Source organism: Heterodontus francisci, unplaced genomic scaffold, assembly GCF_036365525.1.
Source record: "Heterodontus francisci isolate sHetFra1 unplaced genomic scaffold, sHetFra1.hap1 HAP1_SCAFFOLD_61, whole genome shotgun sequence".
Taxonomy (NCBI): Eukaryota; Metazoa; Chordata; class Chondrichthyes; order Heterodontiformes; family Heterodontidae; genus Heterodontus; species Heterodontus francisci.
In genome coordinates this window covers 8,441,433-8,462,563 of record NW_027141441.1, presented here as the reverse complement: position 1 = coordinate 8,462,563, position 21,131 = coordinate 8,441,433, and the positions used below count along the sequence as shown (strand labels likewise).

Below are 21,131 nucleotides of genomic sequence, written 5' to 3'. Positions count from 1 at the left end.
TTGCCGCCGCCTTGCTGCTCGTTTTCTTGGCTGTTACTTTCTTTGTTGTCACTTTCACGTCTGCTGGTTTCTTCACTAAAGATTTCTTGTGTGCTGGTTTCTTCACCTTCTTTCCCACTTTTCCCTCGGTTTTCCTTCTTGCTGATTTTGAAGGAGCCGGAGGCTCCCTGTCCCTTGCTCTGCACCAGGGAGCCTTTGTTCACATTCCTCTTGATACTTTGCTTGATCTGGGTTTTGAGCTTCTCCTGAGCGGTGGCAGACCTGCAAGGAATCAACTACCAGCTAGCGTATAAAGCGAGACCAAGGCTCAGGGCCTTCAGTTACCTGGAGGGGAGTCGGAGAGGCAGCGGATCCTGTGAGGAACCACAATCCAGGAAGGATGAGAAGGTCATTGTCAGGGTACAGAGGAGATTAAGTTAAAGATTTACCAGTTTATAAGCAAGCACAGAGCCAAGGAACGGTGCTGGGGCAGATCAAATAATAGGAAGCTGTGATCAGTTGGAAGGTAAGAGTGATGAAATGACAGAAGAGATGATGGTGCAAGGCAAAAGTCAGGGAAAGAAAAAGTAACATTTTGTAAGCACAGATAGCAGGAGTGGGGTTTGAACCCACGCAGACACATGTCTATTGGATATTAAGTCCGACACCTTAACCACTCGGCCATCCTGGTACGTTAACCCACCACTGAAAATGAAATTTAATGTGATGCGGGTGCCATCTGGCCTTTTCCAATACAAAGTTATGACTCCTCTCCCATGCTAAATTGGACCCTTCATTATTTATGAACCTCAATCGGATCACCCCTCAGTCTAGGTTTCTCTGAGGTGCAGGGTCCCAACTCTTTTAGTCTAACTTGATAACCAAGATGTCTTATACTGGGAATTCGTTGAATGTCTCTCCTCTGTACCCTTTCCAAAGCCTCAATATCACCCATCATGTGAGGAGACCAAGACTGGAGACAATATTCCAAGTGAGTCCTGACCAAGGTTTCATAAAAGGACAAATTCGGGACATCTCAGATACTGAAGGAGTCCATGTCCAGAAGCAGCAAGACCTGGACAACATTCAGACTTGGGCAGCTAAGTGGCAAGTAACATTCACACCACATAAGTACCAGGCAATGACCATCTCCAACAAGAGAGAATGTAACCATCTCCCTTTGACGTTCAACAGCATTACCATCGCTGAATCCCCCCACCATCAACATCCTGGGGGTTACCATTGACAAAAGCTTAACTAGACCATTCATATACATACTCTGGCTACAAGAGTAAATCAGATCGTGGGAATTCTGTGATGAGTAACTCAGCTCAAGGCACATGGTGAAATGCTCATTAGGAGAGCTGGAGAAATGGACTGGTCAGGTGGGCAGAAAAGTGGCAAATGGAATTCAACTTGGAGAAGTGTGAGGTGATGCCTTTGGTGAGGTCAAACACAGCAAAGGAATACACAATTAAACCTTGAAGGACAAGGGCTGCAGATGCATGGAAACACCACCATGTGCAAGCTCCCCTCCAAGTCACTCACCATCTGATCTGCAAATATATCGCTGTTCATTCACTGATGCTGGGTCAAAATCCTGGATCTCCCTTCCTAACAGCACTGTGGGTGTACCTACACCACATGGAGTGCAGCAATTCGAGAAGGGAGCTCACCGCCACCTTGTCAAGGACAATTAGGGATGGGTAACAAATTCTGGACTTGCCAGTGTCGCTCACATCCCATGAAAGAATATGCCTCATTTTATACTCAATTGTCCTCTGAATGCAGCCCAACCCTCTATTTGCTCCAACTATCACTTCACAGCATTGCTGCTGTACCATTAGAGATCTGTGCACGAGAACATCCAGATGTCTGCTCAAAATTATTTTCATTTTTCCACCTACTTTAATGTTTTTCCCTGAAGGGTGTATGAATGTTGAGCATTCGCCCTGTCCACATGAATAACACTGCACTTACCCAAATTAAACATAATTTACCAGTCATGAACCCAATCTCCCAACACATTAAGATCAGCCTGAAACAGTCGAGTATCGTTTACAGTCTGAACACTCGCACAGATCTTCAAATCATCTGTAAATTTACAGATGGTGCCCCCTACACCTACATCCAGATCATTAATAAAAATAGTAAAGAGCAACAGTCCCAACACCGATCCCTGTGAGATACCATTGGTAACTGGTCTCCAAACAGATCCAGATCCATCTGTAACTACTTTCTGCCTACGTCCTGCCAGTCAGTTCCCAATCCAGATCAATATATTACCACTGATACCAGGGACTTTAATCTTATAGAGAAGCCTCTTGTGTGGAACCTTATCAAAATCTTTTGGATGAGATCAGCTAATTGAACACAGGCCGGGGATGAGGCCTAGGCCTGTCCTGCTTTGTGTGTGGGTCTCAGAACCACACAAGGTGAGATCAGCTCACTGAGCACAGGCCCATCCTGCTCTATATAGTGCTCAGTACCTCACCAAATGAGAATAACTAACACACCACAGGCCATGGAGCCTCGGCCCATCCTTCCCTGATTGCGGTTCAGTGCCAACCAGGTCAGATCAGCTAATTCAGCACAGGCCGGAGATGGAAGCTGGATCTTTCCTGCTCTGGGGACTCCGTACCATACCAGGTGCGATGAAGTAAAATACCACAGGCCGGGGATGGAGCCTGAGATTTCCCTGTCTGTGTGGGGCTCTGGACAACAATGTGTGAGAAGAACTATCATCCCTCAGGCTGAGGAAGGAGCCTGGGCCCATTCTGTTCTGTGTGGCTCCTACCACACTGAGTGGGATCAGTTAACTCAACACAGGCCATGAATACAATCAGGCCCTTTCCTGCTCCGTGTGACTCAGTTTCACACCAGGTGGCATCAGCTAACACAGCACAGGCTGGGGCTGGGGCTGGAGCCTGGGCCCGCCCTGCTCTGTGGGCTCAGTAACAACCCGTAAGATGAACTTTTTTCAAAAGACTTCAGTGTATTTATCTCTGTCCAACACTCTGAGGCAGCTTTCTGTGTTTATAAAGAGTGTAATTTATTGACTGGTCTCTTGGATCAAACAGGGTAACAGACAGAGGTCTGTGTGCAGAGGGTTTGGGAGTGAGCTCTGATTCCTAACTGTTTCTGGACTGTGAGGAATAAAGAATGAATGAGAGAGAGAGAATGTGGGAGAAGGGATGATGGAAGAATTTGTCCGTGAACCTGATTAAAAGTGGCTCAAACGCAAGATAATATGAAGATATCAAGAGCAGAACATTAACATAATCTGAGTTCCGCGATCTGGTTGGGTCCCATTCCCCTGAAGTGAGGAATGAACGGGTGGGGTAATTCCGCCTGGAGTTATATTTGTCTCCAATGAAGATGAGTTCACAGTGAGGATGGAATAGCTCAGTTGGGAGAACACTAGATTGAAGAACCAGGATACAATCCCTGGTTTCATCAGTTTTAATTTGGTGTCTCCATCAGTTTAAGTAGAGAGAATCAGAGGGGAGATTTTCCACTCTTGACCCCATGGGCTGAATTTTAACCTAACGGTGCGGCTCTCGGCAGAGACACCGTGAGTGGGTGCCGTCACCACACGAGTGAAATGTGGCCGGCCGACCCCGATCACGGAGCAGCTGACCAATTAATGAAGGGGAGGCGTGGGGCCCATGTAAACAAGGACCAGAGGCAGGGAACGAGGCACCGATGGCACCGACATTGACACAACGGCAGGTGCTGGCACCATATTGAAAGGACTGCCAGACCTGTATTCACTGCTGCCTGGTTTAAAGGAGTGTCTTCCTGAGAGCCCTCTGCTGTCCCAGAACCCGTTCTGCTGCCTCTGCTGTCCCAGGACCCGTTCTGCAGCCTCTGCTGTCCCAGAACCCGTTCTGCTGCCTCTGCTGCCCCAGGTCCCGTTCTGCTGTCCCAGAACCCGTTCTGCTGCCCCAAGACCCATTCTGCTGCCTCTGCTGCCCCAGGGCCCGTTCTGCTGCCCCAGGACCCGTTCTGCTGCCTCTGCTGCTCCAGGACCCGTTCTGCTGCATCTGCTGCCCCAGGACCTGTTCTGCTGCCTCCGCTACCCCAGGACCTGTTCTGCTGCATCTGCTGCCCCAGGTCCTGTTCTGCTGCCTCCGCTACCCCAGGACTTGTTCTGCTGCATCTGCTGCCCCTGAACCTGTTCTGCTGCCTCCGCTGCCCCAGGACCTGTTCTGCTGCATCTGCTGCCCCAGGACCTGTTCTGCTGCCTCTGCTGCCCCAGGACCTGTTCTGCTGCATCTGCTGCCCCAGGACCTGTTCTGCTGCCTCTGCTGCCCAGGACCCATTCTACTGTCCCAGGACCCGTTCTGCTGTCACTGATGCCCCAGGACCCGTTCTGCTGTCTCTGCTGCCTGATAGATAACGAGCTGAATGCGAGCCTGCAGTGACCATGGTCCAATAGTTTAGCGATGCCTTCCTGCAGGTTCGCCTCCAGGTGACAACAGATAGGTGGAAGATCCTCTTCCCCAGGGATGGGAGGTGGAGACCTGTCCACCTGACCAAGCAAAGCTGCTTTGAGATAGTAGGTGAAGTCAGCAGCCGTGGGGTCAACCCCAAGACATGGATCCAGTGCACGAAGTGGGTCAATGACCGGATCCAGGCTGCTCAGGCACAAACTCAAAACACTTTGGACCCTTTGGACATTGCGCATGGCAGAGTGAGAGGGAGTGTTTGGTGGAAAGGGAGTGACCACCCAGTCATGTGTATTGGGGAAGGGCAGCAGGACACGCTGCCTGAGGCTTGGCTGCATCTCGGTGGGAGGTGCACGTCAGTCATTGTCTAAACTCACACAGTCCCTCGAGAGGGGCCACATGCAGGAGGAATATGTGTGTCCACATCATGGACTGCTGGATTATCACCATCAGAGATGTTGGGCTTGTCCCCGCTGGGAGACGAACTTTGTTGATCATAGTGGCTGCAATAGAAGACAGCCCACAATCGGAAAGAGCGTGTCAAGACTGGCAGTGGATGCCTTATCTCCATGTCCTCATCCCGATGGAGGAGGAGGCCATGGAACAGGCCGGGCAGCAAAGCAGCTGCTCCATAGCTGATGGAGAGACAGGGACACCTACCTAAGAGAGTGAGTGAACATCTCCTGGGGCACAAGGGTGCATCTGCTGCAAAGGAGCCACACTGCTCATCTGTTCACCACTGCATCAATGGAGCTGCACAGTAGGGGTGGTTGGAATGTCACGATGGGCAGACTGTAACCCTTCAATGTCCCTGTTTTCACATGCAGGCTAGGATGAACGACAAGAGCGAAGAGCTGGAGAGACTGGGGGACAGCCAGACACCTCTGAGGAGGAGGAGGGAGCCTCAGAGGGTGCACCGTCACATCATTCCCCTGCACCCTCCACCAACACAGAAACCCTCACTCGGTGGGTATCCACTCGCTGTTAGATTTGGGCACACAAGCTGGTGAGCACGTCACAGACAGGCCCGGGCAGCTGACTGAGGCTGTGACAGCCGAGGCCACTGGCAGTTGGAAGTCTGTGGGAGGCCAGGCCCATGCTGAGTCCCAGGCTGATGACGTGCCTCTGGTGTCACCAGCAACACGGGAAATGCTGCAGCTGCAGCAAGAGGTCAGGCAACATCTGGCAGAGTTGCCGGAGGTTATGTGTACCCAAGTTCGGATGATGGAGGAGTCCATCCAGGCCTTGCATGCTGCACTGTCTCTGATGGGGGTGTGTCTGGCTTCCTTCCTTGAGAGATTGGTGACTCTGATGGAGAGCCAGATCCAGCCGACCAATCAGTGGCTGCCGGAGATGTGTGCAGACCTGCACTCCATCGCTTTGTCCATGAGCTCCATCCAGCGGTGACAAGGCGAGAGGGGGGACGAGGCACCTGAACTCTTCACCAGGTCCACATCCCTCTCAGGTCAGCAGCGAGGTACAAGTGTGTCTTATAAGGGGGAGGAGCAGCTGGCTGCTACATCTGGGGTCTCCTCTCAGGGTGCTCCTGGTGTGGACAGTAGCTCCAAAGCCCCTCTGCGAGTGACACAAGTGATGCCAGTGCCTGCCTCCATCACCCTCGATGACAGAGTGGGGGTCCCTGTACCTGTGGAGGAGGCCCTCAGTGTGCCGGGGCCCTCCAGGCCTCAGGCAGCAAGAGGACGGCCACCAATGTCATCCCAAGCCATGGGGCAGCAAGGTCAGCAGCCTGTCTCCACCTCAGCTGACAGAGCAGGGGGAGCACCACGTAGGAGCATGCAGAAAAGATTTCAGAAGAGCACCTAGATTCACTTAGGGTTCATGGTGAATGTGCATTCCAGATGGATAGGGTTGCATTTGATGTCACACGGAAGAAAGAAATGATGTTCTCTCACTATGTCTCCTTCCTATTGTTGATGCCCTTTGGGACTTCATTTAAACCCTTCCTCCCAAGGGGCTGGAAGTGAGGGACCAAGCCCTGAGTTCACAAAGCTTCGGTCTTGTCACTGTGCGATGTGTACCTGGACGCTGCAGTGCAGAAGGAAGCAGGCGACAACAGGGCTGCTTAAAGCTAAGACTTTATTGCTGTGGTTCCAGAAGGTGGTAAGGCTCAAAGGAAACTTGAATGTATAAGGGTGTCTCATGTCTCCCTTGTGTGTATCTCATGGCCCCTTTCCTGCTGTGCCTGAGGTTCTTCATCTGGCACTGCTTGGGCAGCATCCTCCTCCACATCCTCATCATCAGAGGAGACATCACACTCCACGATATCCTCACTAGTCAACACCTCACCCCTCTGTAATGCCAGATTGTGCTGTGCACAGCAAACCACCACGATATGCGAGACCCTCGCCGGGACATACTGAAGGGCTCCACTGGATCGATCTCGGCACCTGAATCTCATCTTCAGGAGACCAATGGCCTCCTTGATGGTCGCTCGGGTTGAACCGCAGCAGGTGTTGCACCTCTCCTCTGCATCCGTGCGTGGGTTCCTCACAGACGTCAGTAGTCATGTCCTCAGTGGGTAGCCCTCGTCTCCAAGGATCCATCTCTGAAAGCGGATGGGGCCGCGGAAAGGTTCTGGCACCTGGGAGTGCCTTGGTATGCAGGCGTTGTGGCTGCTTCCCGGGATTTGTGCACACACCTATGGGATCCATTTGCAGTGGTCACAGACCAATTGCACACTGAGCAAGTGGAAGCCCTTCCTGTTGAAGGCTGCTGGCTGGTCTGCAGGAGCCATGATGGTCACATGGGTGCAGTCAATGACAGCCTACACCTGGTGGAATCCAGCGATGGCCCGAATCCTATAGCTCTCTCAGCTTGACTGTTTGGATCAATGTGCACATAGTCACCGGCCCTCCTGAACAGGACATTGGTGACCTCCTTGATGCACTGATTCACTACAGACTGTGAGATTCCACACATATCTCCAGTGGATCCCCACAATGATCTGGTGGTGAAGAAGTTCAGTGGCACGGTGACCTTCAGTGACACTGGCATCAGGTGCCCACCAAGTCGCATGGGGCACAGCTGCATCATGGCAGAGAGATCAGTGACGACCCCCGTGGAGAGGTGCAGTCTGCGGAGACACTGTCACTCGGACATCTGCAGGTAGTTGAACCTCGGCTGACGTGTTCCTCTGCCTCCTTCTCCAGCCTCCTGTTCGAGGCTGGCCTTCCTGTGGGCCCCCAAGCTGCTGTGGTGCCCCTGCTGGTGCCTGCGCCTCCCTCCCTTCCTCTCTACCCCTCCTCCTCCTCCTCAATGGGAGCCTCGAATCCAATGAGAGCCTCGAATGAGGCCCATGTCAGGTTGCCCCTCCCTGAGTGCAAGGCCTTCACAGTAAACAACACCCAGCCACATTTACCTCACTTGTCACCCTCAATGATGTGGCACTGCCCCAATGGCACCCTGGTGTTGTTCCCTCTGCAGAGCTGGCACATTGGCCCCCACTCCTGACAGTGTTTCCCGCTGCCCTTTCTGCCAATTTTTGCTGCCTCACCCGATAGCTTCCCAGTGAAGACAACACTCAGCTCCCACCTCCCAGTCACCTCCTTTAACCAGGCGAGGCTCTGAAGCCCCGTAGTTCCCGTGTGCTATTAGTTCAATTGGATCCAGTGAATAAAATTGCTGACAATTGGACTCATAAATACTTGAAATGCCTTCTTGCCGTGTGGATGTGCGAAGTCTGCCCTGCATGTCAGCCGCCGACAGAAAAATCCGGTCCAACGTCTTCCATCCCTATTTTATACACCCCCCCTACCCCTCCCCGGCCTCCATTCCCGTCTCCAACGGTCCCTTAAAATTCTGGCGCATGTCTCTAAGACTAATGGGAGTGAACCCACATCTGCTCCTTAGACTGAACAGGGAGAGCTGCTCTCTCTGTGTTTAAAGTGAATGAATCTGCTCTTTACCTTGTCTTACTGGAACGTTCACTGTCTGGAGATGTCTGTTTGAAAATGTTTTCCTGTTATATTAATGGAGCAGAGGAGCAGATGTGAGGTACTGTTGAACAGAGAGGTTTGGAAGTGGGTGAAGGGGTGGAGTGACGGTGTGAGTGAGAGGCGCAGTGAGTTGGCCACTCTCAATAGAGTGTCAGGAATGAAGGTCAGAGGAACAGACCAGGCTGGAAACACAGAAAGAGCGAGGAGAAGCTGGTGTGAAAAACAGAGATTAAACAACGGGCTTGTTCATTTGGTTTGGGTCTGGTGTTTAGAATACCCAGAATCTGGGTTCACTTCCCTTCCAACTCAGGAAATTGTACCAACATTATGTTCATAAAACCATAGAATGATACCCAAAGAAGGAGACCATTTGGTCCATTGTGTCAGTGCTGTCTCTTTGGTTGTGCTATCCAATTAGTCCTGGTGTTCAGCTTTTTCCTGTAATCTGTAAATTTTCGTTCCAGTATTTATCCCAATTGCTTTTCAAAGTTACTACTGAATCTGCTTTCAAGTCCTGATCAGACAGTGCATTCCAGATGACAACACATCACTGTATAAAAAATCATTCCTCATTTCGCCTCTGGTCTTTTCTCAATCACCTGATAAATACATCCTCTGGTTACTGACCCTTTTGCCACTGGAAACAATTTCTCCTTATTTAACTTATTGAAACCTTCTTGATGATGTCACATACTAGACTGCCAGTAAAACTGAAGCCCATGGAATAAAAGGGACAATGACAGCATGCACATGGAGTTTGCAGACTGATAGGAACATAGGAGCAGGAGTAGGCCATTCAGCCCGTCGAGCCCACCCTGCCATTCAATATGATGATGACTGATCGTCCACTTCAATGCCTTTTTCCCACACTATCTCCATATCCCCTATGTCATTTGTATTTCGAAATCTGTCAATCTCTGCTTTAAACATACTCAATGACTGAGCTTCCACAGCGCTCTGAGATAGAGAATTCCAAAGATTCACAACCCACTGAGTAAAGAAATTTCTCCTCATCGCTGTCCTAAGTGGCTTTCCCCTTACGTTGAAATTGTGTCCCCTGGTTCTAGACTCCTCAACCGGGGGAAACATCTTAGCTTCATCGACCCTGTCTATCCCTTTAAATATTTTGTAAGTTTCAATGAGATCACCTCTCATTCTTCAGAACTCTAGAGAATACAGGCCCAGTTTACCCAATCTCTCTTCATTTGACAGTCCCGCTATCCCGGGAACAAGTCTGGTGAACCTTCGTTGCACTCCCTCTATGGCAATGATATCCTTCCTAAGGTAAGGGGAACAAAACTTCACACAGTATTCCAAAGTTCAGTCCAACCAAGGTTATATACAATTGAAGCAAGACTTTACTGCTCCTGTACTCAAATCCTCTTGTGATAGAGGCTAACATATCATTAGCCTTCCTAATTGCTTGCTGCACCTGCATGTTCGCTTTCAGTCACTTATTGACAAGGACACCCAGGCCCCTTTGTCCATTCACACTCTTACCATTTGACAAATAATCTGCACATCTGTTTCTCCTACCAAAGTGGATAACCTCACATTTTTACACATTATATTTCATGTGCCACTTTCTTGTCCACTCACTAAGTCTGTCCAAATTCCCTTGAAGCCGCTTTGCATCTTCCTCACAACACACATTCCCACCTAGTTTTGTGTCATCTGCAAACTTGGAAATACTACATTTGGTCCCCGCATCCAAATCATGTGAACAGCTGGGTCTCAGTGTGGTGGTGAACAGTTGTATTTCTGTCTGGAGGAAGGTTCACAGTGGGTTCCCCATGGTTCCTCATAACTTCAGTTATGTGCAGACACTGGACAAGCTGGGGTTGTTCTCCTTGGAGCAGAGCAAGTTGAGAACAACTTTGACAGAGTTAGAATCAAGGAATGAAATGGTTACAGTACAGAAGGAGACCATTCAGTCCATCATGTCCTTGACAGCTCTTTGCAAGAGCAGATCAGCTAATTCCACTCCTCTGCCCTTTCATTGTAGCCCTGCAAATTTTCTCTCTTCAGGTGTTTATCCAATTCCCTTTTGAAAGCCACGATTGAATCTGCCTCCAGCACACTCTCAGGCAGTGTATTCCAGATCCGAACCACTCACTCTGTCCCACACCCCTGGTACCATTGCAGAAAATCTTTTCTGTTCATTTCATCCCTCATAAATAATTGAAATGAAATGTTTATTAGGAAATGCACAACATAAAAAGGAGAGAGAAATAAATGCTGAGCAAAATAGAAGTCAATGTTTGGAAGGTAAAAAGAGCAAAAGATGTAACTTTTATTCTGGTTGAGTGAGGAATATATCACACTTTGGGGCTTTTGTAAGAGGATTTACTGATAAACCTGGGATTTGAGAGGAAGCTGCTTCATGGTTTACAGAACAAATTTAGCCCCTGGGGTGGAGCCAACAGCTGCACCGTCCAATAACAGACAGGATGGGGACACTGTCTCAGGCCTGGTGAGCTCAGTCGCTGAAAGCATGAAACTCTGATTCTCAAGTTTTTGAGTTTGAGCCCACGGTGGGTGTTTTCAATTTCCTTTTTAGGCTGATTTTACAGGCGTTATCCAGCTCTGAATTCCTCGGCAGAGAGTTCAAGGAGTGTTTGAAATGAGATTCAACAGCAGTATGAGAAAGTCTCTCCTTGATTCAGGACTCTTACCTCTCTGCATCATCTCGCTGCTGAAGATTGAACTTTTTCTCATTTCATTCTCAGCTCAGGGTCAGTGTGGATCACTGGGAATTCTGGCTGTCTCCCACTTCACAATCCATCAGTGCTGAGAAATCAATGGGGAATATTACTCACATGTTGTAATGTTTTATAAATACTTGAATGTATTTCACACTGTGTCCAACAGTGTGAATCTCCCCTGGTATATCAGCTCACCAACACTTCAACAGAACATTCACATAATGTGAGCTCTGACATCTGTTCAGATCCCATTCCCAAGACCTGGAAAGTGGGATTGGGCTGGATCGCTCTTTTTCAGCTGGCACAGACACGATTGCTAAATGGTCTCATTCTGTGCCATAAATTTTCTCGATTTTCTATGTTCTATGAAGTGAGGTGTGATTGGGAGGGGCAATTCCACCAGGGTTATATTTTCGACCAAAAGAATGACACAAGGGATACTTCACATTTTTATTCATTCATTCATGCGATGTGGGCATCGCTGGCTAGGCCAGCACTTATTGCCCATCCCTAATTGCCCATGAGAAGGTGGTGGTGAACTGCCTTCTTGAACCGCTGCAGTCCATGTGGGGTAGGTACACCCACAGTGCTGTGAGAAAGGGAGTTCCAGGATTTTGACCCAGCGACAGTGAAGGAACGGCGATATAGTTCCAAGTCAGGATGGTGTGTGGCTTGGAGGGGAACTTGCAGGTGGTGGTATCCCCTGCATTTGATGCCCTTGCCCTTCTCGGTGGTAAAGGTCGCTGGGTTTGGAAGGTGCTGTCTAAGGAGTCTTGGTGCATTGCTGCAGTGCATCTTGTAGACGGTACACACTGCTGCCACTGTGTGCCGATGGTGGAGGGAGTGAATGTTTGTAGATGGGGTGCCAATCAAGTGGGCTGCTTTGTCCTGGACGGTGTTGAGATTCTTGAGTTGGAATTGCACCCATCCAGGCAAGTGGAGAGTATTCCATCACACTCTTGACTTGTGAATTGCAGATGGTGGACAGGCTTTGGGGAGTCAGGAGTCATGGATGAGTGAGAGGAATATATCACACTTTGGGGCTTTTGGAAGAGGATTTATTGATAAACCTGGGATTTGAGAGGAAGCTGCTTCATGGTTTACAGAACAAATTCAGCCCCTGGGGTGGAGCCAACAGCTGCACTGTAATTACTCACCTCAGGATTCCAAGCCTCTGACCTGCTCTTCTAGTCACGTTATTTGTATGGCTACCCATGGTAACCTCCATGATGTTGATGGTGGGGGATTCAGTGATTGTAATGCTATTGAATGTCAAGGGGAGATAGTTAGATTCTCTCTTGTTGGAGATGGTCATTGCCTGGCACTTGTGTGATGCGAATGTTACTTGCCACTTATCATCCCAAGCCTGTGAGACTGAAATAGCTCAGTTGGGAGTGTGTTGGACTGAAGATCCCTGGTTCAATCTGGGGTTTTGGCAGTTCTCCTTTATTCTGCATCGCCCTTTGGTTTTGACTCTTGAGCTGCACAATTTACACTGAAATTATTTACCCAACTCTGAAGGTTGGATTGGAATAGAGAGATATCAATGATGGGAAATATTTACATTGTCAGCTTTAGCTTATTCTCTATCTCCTTGTGTCCGTTTCCCCAGTTTTTGAATCTTTCGGGGCCGGGTGAACATTTGATTTGCTGCATATGTCCCAAACTGAAGCCTTTTCCACATCTCTGGGCGGTCAGACTTGCTCTGTCTGTTTTTGCTGCTCGTGACCATTAACGAGAACAGGCCACGAGTTGAACGTTTACCAGCAAATGGAAGATAATTGGAAAGAATTCTGTGTTACTCCAGACCAGTGACAAAGATGCAATGGATGTTATTCAAAATAAATTCCCTTTGACATTTGATGTAAACTTGTTTGCATCTAAAAGTTGGATTTTAAGTGTTCCAAAAATGTGTCAAATTAATGACTGACCATGTGACAGTGCACATGGGTATCAAATCCACAGCCTTGTTGTTATCAACACTGCGTCCCAACCAACTGAACTAAGCGGCCGATAGACAGAGCCAGGTATGGGTTTGAGCCGCACGCTGGGCGGTTTGTGTTTTATTTCTCACACTGGGTGACAGAGCGATTGTTCACATCACATCCCTGAAACATTGTTCTGATATAAAACAGTGTGAAATAAGAACTGAGCATGGAAATGGAACGGAACCAGAAATCAGGACTTTAATCGATTAAAGTTGATCTTGAAATTCTACCATGCACGAACATTCCAAGAGAACGAACTCTCTTCTGATATAAAATCCAGAAACTTGAGCTGCTGTGAAACATAACTGAGCCTAACATGATTTGAACACGCAACCTTCTGATTTGGATTCAGACGCACTACCGTTGCGCCACAAGCTCACAGATAAAGCAAAGTCTTCCATTCCTGGCAGATTTACTTCTTGTTTAGATTCAGTGATTGAAATTAATTCAATCCTCATCTGACCTCCGCTCTGTGAAGGCCTATCTCTGTACTACCTCCAATGCATTTACATCCTTCCGCAAATAAGGAGACCAGTACAGTACTCAGTACTGCAGAAGAGGTCTCACCAATGTCCTGTGTAGCTGAAGCATAACCTCCCTACTATTGTATTCAATTCCCATGGTGATAAATGATAACATTCTATTAGCTTTCCTAATTACGTGCTGGACCTGCATACTCACCTTTTGCAATTCATGCCCTCGGACACCCAGATCCCTCTGCATCTCAGAGCTCTGCAATCTCTCACCATTTAGATAATATGCTTTTTTATTCTTCCTGCCATAGTGGACAATTTCCGACTTTCCCACATTATACTCCATTTGCCAGGTCTTTGCCCAATCACTTAACTTATCTGTAGCCCCCTTATGTCCTCTTCACAACCTACTTTCCTACCTATCTTTGTGATCAGCAAATTTAGCAACAATACCTTCGGTCCCTTCATCTAAGTCATTTATATAAATTGTAAAAAGTTGAGGCCTCAGCACAGATCCCTGTGGCACACCACTCGTTACTTCTTGCCAACCAGAAAATGACCCATTTATGCTGACTCTCTGTTTCCTGTCAGCTAGCCAATCTTCTATCCATGCCAATATGTTACCCACGACACCATGAGCTTTTATTTTCTGCAATAACCTTTGATATGTCACCTTATCCTTCTGGAAATCGAAATACAATACATCCACTGGTTCCCCTTTATCCACAGCACATGTAACTCCCTCAAAGAACTCCAATAAATTGGTTAAACATGATTTCCCTTTCAAAAGACCATGTTGACTGTGCCTGATTACCTTAATTTTTTCTAAATGCCCTGCTATAACATCCTCTGTAATAGCTCCAAACACTTTCCCGAAGACAAATGTTAAGCTAACTGGCCTGTCGTTTCCTGCTTTCTGTCTCCCTCCCTTTTTGAATAAATGAGTTACATTCACTCTTTTCCAATCTAACGGAACCTTCCAGAATCTAGGGAATTTTGGAATATTAAAACCAGCGCATCAACTATCTCACTAGCCAATTCAGGACCTTGCGACTTGTCAACCCGCAGCTCCAACAATTTGTTTAGTACCACTTCCCCGGTGATTGTAATTTTCTTGAGTTCCTCCATCCCTTCAATTTCCTGATATACGGCTAATACTGGGATGTTATTTGTATACTCAATAGTGAAGACCGATGCAAAGTATCTGTTCAATTCATCTGCCATCTCTTAATTATCCATTATTAATTCCCCAGACACACTTTCTATAGGACCAACAGTCGCTTTGTTAACTCTTTTCTTTTTAAAATATCTATCGAAACTCTTACTAGTTGTCTTGAAATTTCTTTTGAGCTTTCTCTCATACTCTAATTTTACCTTACTTATCAATCTTTTAGTCATTCTTTGCTGTTTTTTTTATATTCTGTCCAATCGTCTGACCTGCCTCCCACCTTTGCACAATTAAAGGCTTTTTCTTTAAGTTTGATAGTATCTTTAACTGTTTTCGTGAACCATGGATGGTGAGTCCCACCTTTGGAACTTTTCTTTCTCGTTGAAATGTATCTATTCTGTGTAGTCTGAAATATCCCCTTAAATGTCTGCCACTGCATCTCTATTGACTTATCCCTTAACCTAATTTGCCAGTTCACTTTAGCTAGCTCTGCTTTCATGACCTTATAATTGCCCTTATTTAAATTTAAAATACTAGTCTGGGACCCACTCTCCTCACCCTCAAACTAAATGTAAAATTCAATCATATTATAATCGCTACTACCTAGGGGCACCTTAACTATGAGGTCATTAATTAACCCTATCTCGTTGCACAATGCCAGGTCTAGTATAGCCTGCTCTCTGGTTGGCTCCAGAATGTATTGTTCCAAGAAATTATCCCCAAAACATTCTATGTACTCCTCATCTAGGCTACCTCTGCCCATCTGAATTTTCCAGTCTATATGTAGATTAAAATCCCCCATAATTATCACAGTACCTTTCTGACAAGCTGCCATTATTTCTTCCTTTATATCCCATCCGACAGTGTGGTTAATGTTAGGTGGCCTGGACACCACTCCCACAAGTGACTTCTTGCCTTTATGATTTCTCATTTGTACCCAAACTGCTTCTGCATCCTGATCTCCATAACTCAGGTCATCCCTCTCGATTACGCTAATACCATCATTAATTAACAGAGCTACCCCGCCACCTTTTCCTAGCTTCCTGTCCTTCCAAAATGCCATGTCACCTCCAATATTCTCATCCCAATCTAGGTCGCCGTGCAGCCATGTCTCTGTAAAGACTATCAGATCGTACGTATTTATTCTATTTGTGCTCTCAGTTTATCTGTTTTGTTTCGAATGCTCCATGCAGAGCATTTAGTTTTGTCCTTTTATTATTTTTGTCACCTCTAGCCTTACCTGTTGATTTACTCTTAGATTTGTACATTCTGTGCCTTCCTGTCACAGTCTGTTTATCATTTCCCATATTTATACCTTTCTCTCTTGCCTTGTCTCTCCTCCTTTATTCACCATATCTTCCCAAATTTGATCCCTTGCCCCCACTATTCAGTTTAAAACCGTCTCTACTTCCCTCATTATGTGGCTCGCTGGAACACCGGCACCAGCACGGTTCAGGTGTAGACCGTCCCAACGGTACAGCCACCTCTTTCCCCAGTACTGGTGCCAATGCCCCACGAACCAGAACCCACTACTACAACACCAGTCTTTCAGCCGCACATTACTTTCTCTAATCTTATTTGTCCTATGCCAATTTGCACATGGCTCAGGTAATAATCCAGAGATGATTAACTTTGAGGTTCTGCTTCTTAATTTGCTGCCTAGTTCCTCATACTGACTGTGCAGAACCTCTATCCTTGTCCTGCCTATGCCGTTGGTACTGACATGGACCACGACGACTGGATCCTCCCCCTCCCATTGTATGTTTCGCTCCAGCACTGAGCAGATGTCCTGAATCCTGGCACCAGCAGGCAACACAGCCGTCTGGACTCTTGCTCTTTGCTGCAGAGAACAGAGTCAATCCACCTTACTATACTGTCCCCTACTACCACTACATTCCTTTTTTCTCCCTCTTTGAGCCGCAAACACTTACTGCAGACGTGTTTGCCCTGGATCACACTGGCATCCAGGAGCTCCCACATGCTGCAGCTGTGACACATCACCTGTCCTGTCATCCTCAACGTGTTTCAATTAACTACTTAAATATTTTATTCAATTATTCATTTTATTGCATATTTTATTAAACTTACCACTAGTTTGTTTACTATTTTAAACGTTAGGACTAAAATGGACCTTAATCACTTACCTGATGCGTATCAAGCAGGTCGGTTCTTCCAAACCAATCAACTACCTGCTTGCCTGTGATGTCACAGCTTACCAGATCCTCACCAAACAGCTCCTTCCACTGCACCGAAGAAAGAACCATTTCCTGTGCACTAACCCCAGCGGCTCTCTGTTTCCCTGCTCTCACTCTCCATTGTGACGTCACTCCTCGATTTTATTCCCCTGCTCTGCTCCTGCCGTGCTCCTCTCTCTCTCGCTCTGTCTCCGAGTCTGTGCTTTTTCCGCATTTCTTCATTTGTTGTTCCGTTGTGCTCCTCTGTTTCTGGTCCAAAATCTGACGCTGGTGGGACTTGAACCCACAACCTTTGAATATCTTCTTAGTCATTATTTAGAAGTCCAACACGCTATCTATTGCACCACAGAGCCTCACACAACTTTATCAACATCACTAAGGCCTTTGATCTTGTCAGCAGAGACGCCCTCTTCAAACCGCGATGGAACATCGGCTGCCCTCCTGACCTCTTGGGCATCATCTCTTCTTTCCACGAGAACATGCATAGTTCCATCAGTTACAATGGAGCAACATCAGACGCTTTCAAGATCAGCAGTGGGGTAAAGCAGGGCTGCACGCTGGCGCCAACTCTCTTAGGAACAGAGGAACATCGGAGTAGGCCATTCAGCCCATCGAGCCTGCTCTGCCATTCAATTCGATCATGGCTGATCATCTACCTCAAAGCCCCTTCCCCGTGCTATCCCCATATCCCGTGATGTCATGAGTATCAAGATTTCTATCAATTTCTGTCTTGAACATGCTCAATGATTGAGCTGCCACAGCCCTCTGGGGTACAGTATTCCAATGATTCACCACCGTCTGAGTGAAGAAATTCCATCCATCTCAGTTTTAAATGGCCTACTCCTTATTCTGAGACGATGTCCTTTGGTTTTAGACTCACCAACCAGGGCAAACATCCTGTCTACATCCACACTGTCACGCCCTGTAAGAATGTTGTCAGTTTCAATCAGATCACCTCTCATTCTTCGAAACTTTAAGGAATACAGGCCCAGTTTCCTCATAAGACAATCCCACCATCCGAGGGATTAGTCTGGTGACACAAAAACAAGAAATGCTGGAACCACTCAGCAGGTCTGGCAGCATCTGTGAAAAGAGAAGCAGAGTTAACGTTTCAGGTCAGTGACCCTTCTTCGGAACTGACATATATTAGAAAAGTCACAGGTTATAAGCAAGTGAGGTGGGGGTGGGGCAAGAGATAACAAAGGAGAAGGTGTAGATTGGACAAGGCCACATAGCTGACCAAAAGGTCATGCAGCAAAGGCAAACAATATGTTAATGGTGTGTTGAAAGACAAAGCATTAGTACAGATTAGGTGTTAACGGACTGAATATTGAACAGCAGCAAGTACAAACCTGAAAAAAAAACAGTAGGTAAGCAAACTGAACAAACTGAGATGAAATGAAATAAATGCAAAAAAAAGATTAGTCTGTTGACCCTCTGTTTCACCCCCTCTATGGCAAGTGTATCCTTCATAAGATGAGGAGACTAAACTGTACACAATACTCCAGTGCGGATTCACCAAGGCTCTATACAATTGCAGCAAGACATCTTTACTCCTGTACTCATGACCCCTCATGTGGGTACAACATACCATTTGCCTTCCTAATTGATTGCTGCACCTGCACAAGAGCTTTCAGTGTCTCAGGAACAAGGACACCCAGGTCCCTTTGGACATCAACACTTCCCAACCTCTCACCATTTAAGAAATACTCTGTCTTTCTGTTTATTCCACCAAAGTGGATAACTTCACACTTATTCACATTATATTCCATGTTCTTGCCCATTCACTGAGCAGCTCCAGGTCCCCTGGAAGCCTCTCTGCATCCTCCTCACAACTCACACTTCACCGAGCTTTGTGTCATCTGCAAACATGGAAATATTACATTTAATCCCCACATCCAAATCATTTATATAGGTTGTTAACAGCTGTGGCTCCAACACTGATCCTTGCAGTACCCCAATAGTAACAGCCTGCCATCCTGAGAAGGACCCGTTATTCCTGCTCTCTGTTTTCGGTCTGTTAACCAATTCTCAATCCATATCAGTATATTATCCCCAAGCCTATGTGCTCTAATTTTGTTTACTCACCTCCTGTGTGGGACCTTACCAAAGGAAAATACAAATACCACACATCCACTGGTTCTCCTTTATCTGTTCTATAGGTAACATCCTCAAAAAACTCAACAGGTTTTTCAAACCTGTTTTCCTTTTCATAAATCTATGTTGACTCTGCCCAATCATATCATTATTTCCTCACTGTCCAGTTGTCACATCCTTTATAATTGGCATATTCTTCTCCATGCTGCCATTGTACGCTTTCAGTGACTCAGATGGGGGTGTTCACCTGCACATCAGAGCTGACGACAAGCTGTTCAACTTGGCAAGACTGTGCGCCAAGACCAAAGTGGGGAAATTCCTAGTCTGTGAGTTGCTGTTTGCTGATGATGCTGTGCTGACATCCCATAATGAAGTTCACTGACAGCAGCTTGTAGATAGCTTCTCCCTGGCCTGCAAAGAGTTTGGACTGACGATCAGCATCAGGAAGATGAAAGTTATGGGCCAGGACGTAGAGACTCCACTTTCCATCAACATCGACAACCTCACTTTGGAGGTTGTCAACAGCTTCACATACCTTCAATCAACAATCACCAGCAATCTGTCCCTTGATGCTGAAATCAGGACCTGGATTGCCAATGCTGCAGCTGTCATGTCAAAGTTGAGAAGACAAGTGTGAACCAACAGCACAAGGCGGCACAGTGGCGCAGTGGTTAGCACCGCAGCCTCACAGCTCCAGCGACCTGGGTTCGATTCTGCGTATTGCCTGTGTGGAGTTTGCAAGTTCTCCCTGTGTCTGCGTGGGTTTCCTCTGGGTGCTCTGGTTTCATCCCACAAGCCAAAAGACTTGCAGGTTGGTAGGTAAATTGGCCATTATAAATTGTCACTAGTAGAGGTAGGTGGTAGGGAAATATAGGGACAGGTGGGGATGTTTGGTAGGAATATGGGATTCGTGTAAATGGGTGGTTGATGGTCGGCATAGACTCGGTGGGCTGAAGGGCCTTTTTCAGTGCTGTATCTCGAATCAAAGTGACCGAAAATACAATGCTCCACGTGTACCAGGCTTGTGTTCTCAGCACCCTCCTTTAGAATAGAGAAACATCAACAACTTATACAAACCAAAAAAAGCGGCTGAACAGCTTCCACCTCCACTGCCTCAGATGGATACTGGGCATCTCCTGGCAGGACAGAGTGCCGAATGCGGAAGTACACCAGCGTGCAGGGATCCGCAGCATGTTTGCCCTCTTGAGTCAGCGGTGACTCTGTTGACTGGGTCATGTGTGCTGAATGGATGACGGTCACGTTGCCAAATACATGCTCTTTGGTGAGCTTGCTATCAGCACGAGACCAACAGGTCAGGGAAAAAAATCAAGTCCATTGGAGAGTGGGCATGGATTTATAAATGGGAGTTCATGCTTGACAAATCTAACAGCATTTGTTGATAAACTATCTGAGAATGCTGATGAAGGGAATGCAGTGGATGTTGTTTATATGGATGTTACGAAAGCATTTTATAAAGTACCACATAAAAGGGTGGTTAACAAAATTGAGGTTCATGGATTAGGAGGGTCAGTGTCCATTTGGATAGGAAATTGTTTTAAAGACTGAAAACAGCGAGTCTTATTAAATGGTTCTTTGTCAGACTGGAGGATAGTCGACAGTGGTGTTCCCCAAGGGTCAGTGCTCGAACCACTGCTTTTTTTGCTAAAGGTAAGTGACTTGGATCTTGGAATACAGAGTAGAATCTCAAAATATGCCGATGACACCAAACTTGGAGGAGTGGCAAACAGTGAGGATGATATGAACTGCCTGCAACAGGACAGTGATAGGCTAGCAGAATGGGCAGACAGGTGGCAGATGGAATTTAATAGTGACAAGTGTGAGGTGATGTAAAGGAATAGGGAGAGGCAATATATACTTAATGGCACAGTTCTAAAGAGTGTGCTGGAATAGAGGGACTTGGGGTTCATGTGCATCAATCTTGGAAGGTGGCAAGACATATTGCGAGAGTGGTTAGCAAAGTATATGGGATCTTGGGCTTTATAAATAGAGGCATTGAGTACAAAGCAGGGAAGTTATGCTGAACCATTATAAAACTCTGATGAGGCCCCAATTGGAGTGTTGCTTCCAGTTCTGCTCAGCAGACTTTAGAAAGAATGTG

The 21,131-nt window shown here is 47.0% G+C and overlaps 1 non-coding gene across 1 annotated transcript; it reads right to left on the bottom strand.

Annotated features, from left to right (window-relative positions):
- Positions 1 to 587: 587 nt before the first annotated feature.
- Positions 588 to 670, bottom strand: trnal-uaa (transfer RNA leucine (anticodon UAA)). The gene has a single exon. It is a non-coding gene; the product is annotated as a tRNA-Leu (tRNA).
- Positions 671 to 21,131: the final 20,461 nt, after the last annotated feature.